Here is a 4,990-nt window from a genome sequence, read left to right as displayed (position 1 = left end):
AGCTGGTCCAGGTCAATTAAAGATTGATTTACTTGACACAGCTATGTTATATGTCTATTGGATTTCCACAGATGGCTGATCTTCAGTTGGTATCACATCAGACAGAAAAAGAGTGGCAGGATGGGCTGCCTGCTTGGATCCTGGATATCAGCCTTTTCTAGTAGCTGAGCTCACAGACAGGTACAAGCTGGTCAGCCTTGGGGATATAGTCAGTTTTAAGCACCAGCTCTGTAAGGAGCTGAGGTCTATGGCTTGTTGGCTTAGAGTTAATCACTTAGGTATAGTTCAGCCTCAGGTGTCCTGAATTAACAAACCAAGGCACTTCTATTTTACAAATCAGGGTTCTCTTTTAATCATTTGGTCCCTTCCCCTTTTCCCTCATCCTGTGCAAAAACCCTAAGTTTGGATTTTTATATTTACTTCTGAGCTATGGCAGGCTCAGGTTGAGGTCAAGTCCTTCAGATATTTATCCTGCCCTTGCCTGTGTCTGGGGTCCTGACATTGCTCTTATTTTTCATCTTGATCCCAGTATTTGCCCTTTCCTTCCTGATAACCTGCAACTGCATGTTTTATCCCATCCCTGGACCCAGCCCTACTTACTCCCAAATGCAGTATCCAGCTACCAGAGATTGCTTGGCTTCAGACTGGAAGCCCCATGCCCCAGCCTCCCTGTCAGTGTTTGTCTGTCTACATCTTGGCATGCCAAACCCACTGAGCATATGCTTATCTCCCCTGCACCCAAGGATTCTAAGATTCCAGCTATTGGAGTCATCGCTGCCTCTTCACTTCTTCCTGCTGTCCTACCTGCCAAAAGAAACTGTCAACAACTCCTTCCACATCTTGCTGCCTGTTCCAACTCAGTGATCTAAAGGGCCTTGTGCTGAATGTTAGGCCAGTCTCCTCTGACAGTCACACAGGTGTCAACTTTCATATAGGCCAGCTTGAGAGGGGACATTAGCCCTCTCAAATACATCTTACACTGAGACCCAATCACATGCTTCTGCATTGTAAGTGGTATTTTGAGAGGAATCTCGTAGCCAGAAGGAAGGACTGAGTCAATGAGTATCAGGTATTGACTCTGTTTGGTGATAGATTACAATATTGTAAATATTTTTTAAGGCACATACAGAATTAAAAGCAAACAAGGCAATCCTAACTGTAGAGTTGGGTGTAATGGCAGCCTGAGTTCCAAATAAAGTCTGTTCCAGCCCCGTGCTTGGTTATAGACACAAGACCTAACGTGAGGATTCTATCTGAGCCTCACAGTGAAAGAGCAAGTTAGGTCAACCACAGAAACCAAACAGAGGTTCTAGGGCCATTACACAGTTCCCAAAGGAGACAGACTTTTTCAGGAGAATCTGAATGGACTTGCTCCAGTATTTCTTTGCACTTAAAAGTTCATGCTCCCTAGGAGGATTCCTATGATAGTATGGTTTTAAGCAGGGGATTAATCTTGGAGATGGGGTCTGGGTCAGGTGGTTGCAGGTTCTTGATCTCTTACCCAAAGGACTGAAATAAAAGGCTCACACAGATTTTGTGTGTGTGTGTGTGTGTGTGTGTGTGTGTGTGTGTGTGTGCAGTAAGCTTTATTGATGGTATTCAAGAGAGTAGGGCTCCTTGGTCCCTCCCACTATTCTGGGGGTCTCGGATGGAAACTGTGAAATGAAGGTCAGTGTCAGGGGCTGAGTTGGGACAGGGACTCCTCAGCAGCTAAGGGCTTCTCTCTTGCTCTCATGTCCTTGCTGGGGTGGGTGGTCCAGGGCTTCTTACTTCTTAGAGGCATATAAGCCATGAGGTCCACCATCCTGTTGGCATAGCTGAATTCATTGTCATACCAGGAAATAAGCTTTACAGATTAAGGGCAAGGCCAGCCTGATATCAAAGGTAGAAGAGTGGGAGTCACTGTTAAAGTCATAGAAGATAACCTGGTCCTCAGTGTGGCTCAGGATGCCCTTTAGTGAGCCCTTGGATGCCTTCATCACCACCTTCTTGATGTCATCATACTTGGCTGGTTTCTCCAGTTGGCATGTCATATCTATGACAGACACTTTGGAGGTAGGAACATGGAAGGCCATGCCAGTGAGCTTCCCAATCATCTCTGGGATGAACTTGTCCACAGCCTTGGCAGCACCAGTGGATGCAGGGATGATGGTCTGGGGATCCCCACTACATCACACCACAGATTTCCAGTGGGGGCCATCCACAGTCTTCTGGGTAACAGTGATGGCATAGACTATGGTCATGAACCCTTTCACGATGTCAAAGTTGTCATGTCCCTGTCCCTGGGCCAGGGAGGCTAAGCAGTTGGTGGTGTAAGAAGCATTGCTGACAATCTTGAGTGAGCTGCCATATTTCCCTTGTTCATGCCCATCACAAACATAGGGGTATCGGGAAAAGGGGCAGAGATCATGGCCCTTTGGCCTCTCCCTTCAAGTGAGCCGCAGCCTTCTTCATGGTGTTGAAGATACCAATAGACTCCACACCATACTAGCACCAGCATCACCCCATTTTATGTTAGTGGGATCTCGCTCCTGGAAGATGGTAAAGGGCTTCTCACTGATGACTAACATCCCGTTTTCAGCCTTGACTGTGCCGTTGAACTTGGCATGGGTAAAGTCATGCTGGAACATGTACACCATGTAGTTGAGGTCAATGAAGGGTTCATTGATGGTGACAATCTCCACTTTGCAGAGTTGCAGGCAGCCCTGGTAACCAGGCATCCAATACGGCCAAATCCATTCACTCAGACCTTCATCATCATGTCTGTGGGGCGAGGCTGGCACTGCTTGAAAAGATGCGGCCGTCTCTGAAACAGGGAGGAGCAAAGAGCGCTCACACAGATTTGTAAAAGAAGCAAGATACGTTTATTCTGAGTGAAGCAATGGTGCAGATTTGAAATGGATAAAATGGCAAAATTGTCTGCGGTTCACATGAATGAGAATAACACAAGATCCCTGATTACTGTTTGAAACTTACTTTGATGGAACTCAAGAGAAGAAACAACTGGTCACTAAGGGGGAGTATTTGGTTGGTTCTTGTTTTGGCTGCTTGATTAAGCCATGTATTTATTGTTTCTATTGCATTTCCCCCAATCCATCTGGTTTTATTCATATGTACACCAATTATGCATGGGCATAAGATGATGACTAGGGGATTATCCCTAAAAGTTTCTCAGTGAAACTTCTAGAAATTGGAACATGTATAGGTGAGTGCAGGTTGGGGGGAGGGTTAAAGCTTGCCGAAGTTGTTAGATGCGTATGGGAGTGTGCATACTACACTCAGGTGAAGAAACTATTGGCCAAGTGGATTACTATAAGAAAAGTGTACACTCTCCCAAACCAGTTGAGCCCCGAGCTGCTAACCTATTCCCTATGCTTGCCTGGCTCAACCTTAGAAAAGGCAGACTCAGGTTGCAGGAGGTACTTTAGAGCTATCCCTTAGTTTGCCCACATAAGATGTGGAGACTCCAATACTTACATCAGAGGAGAGTTAGGCAGTTACTTGAGATAATTAATATAAAACACACACACACACACACACACACACACACACACACACACTTAGGGTGGGAGCTTGGAACATAAGAAATTGTCAACAGATGATATCCATTAATTTAATCCACTGCAAACTTGGGTGACCAAGTTTTGTGCTCATTAAAAATGAAGGCAGTATCATTTTTATATTTTTATTGGCTCTCTTGGTTATTTTCAATTGCTTGGTTCTGAAGTGATCTCTTTCCTAGCACCTTGGACTGGCCAATCTCATGAAGAACACCTTGTCCAGCCTTACCCTTCACCCACACACACTGTCAGAAGGTGCCTCAAACCAAGCCAGGCACACTGTGTGCAAGACTTTGCCTTTCATGATCTCTAATCTTTAAGGACATTTGATAGTGCATTTAAACCTTTCATGGAAGCCGTGTGAACTAGAATGCTGTGCAAACATTCTGTTAAGGAAAACAAGAGTGCACAGTGAGCTTGTGTGTTAAAAGGAGTAAGGGCATTCACTAAAACTCAGTCGCAGACAGAGGGTGGAAGGATCAGGCTGGCACTTCTCAACTCAGAGCTCAGCATGGAATCCTAGCTTTATTCTCTTTCTGCGGCTGAATAGGGCTGTACAGTCTGTCCCACTCAGCACTCTTAGACATGCACATGAGCCATCGTTTTCACATCCTCTCTTCTTTTACCCAAATTCAACATTTACCCGTCTGATAAAGTGTAAGATCATCAAAGGTGGACCAGGCAGAGCTAGAGGACAGATGAAGCATCCAAGGAAAGAGAATATGAAATGAGATGTTGGTCTGCCTCCTCCTTATCCTACCATCAGTGACCCATGTATAACCACCAAGGTCCAGGCTAGAGTTCTGCCTGCCAGCAGGCATCATGCTCAGCACACAAGCTCAGCTCAGCATCCTGTCAGGCTAGGTAATTAGATGTCAGCTGGGGATCACTGTCCTTCATCTTTTTCTCCTCACATCTTTCTCCTCCTGCTATAGATAACTGAAGAGAAAGTTTTCATGTTATTCTCACCATTCCTTCACATTTCTCTTTCATTCATGAAACAATTTTTAATCCCACCCCCCCCCCCCGTCAAGGTGAGAGTGGCTTTAAGCTTAGGGTTATAGGACCATTGACCACTGTAGCAGCATAGCTGGAAGAAGACAGTGTGTGATAAAGAAACCCCTTAGGCTGATTTTCTTTATGTTTGGCTTTGCACACTTCCTTACACTTTGGTAGTAAAGGGAAAAGATACTCATTTTCACAATGAAAAAGAAACCCCTCCACCCCATCCAGTTTACAGTCACAGGGATGGCTGCTTTTTACTGTGGACCAGATCATGGTCTACAGACCTCCACTTGGCTGCTCCTGTCTCCTCTCTGTCCTCTACATGCCCTTCTCTTTTTCCAAATCCACACTTGATTATTAGTACTGACTCTATGAGATGATTTTGCCTGGCTAAGTCCTTAATCTGTGCAAACTCTGGGTAGCCA

General features: G+C 45.3%; 1 pseudogene; it reads right to left on the bottom strand.

Annotated features, from left to right (window-relative positions):
- Positions 1 to 1,675: 1,675 nt before the first annotated feature.
- Positions 1,676 to 2,758, bottom strand: LOC110561247 (glyceraldehyde-3-phosphate dehydrogenase-like; annotated as a pseudogene).
- Positions 2,759 to 4,990: the final 2,232 nt, after the last annotated feature.

Source organism: Meriones unguiculatus, chromosome 6, assembly GCF_030254825.1.
Source record: "Meriones unguiculatus strain TT.TT164.6M chromosome 6, Bangor_MerUng_6.1, whole genome shotgun sequence".
Classification (NCBI taxonomy): Eukaryota; Metazoa; Chordata; class Mammalia; order Rodentia; family Muridae; genus Meriones; species Meriones unguiculatus.
The sequence above is the reverse complement of the archived record's forward strand: the minus strand, read 5'-3'. Positions and strand labels throughout refer to the sequence as shown.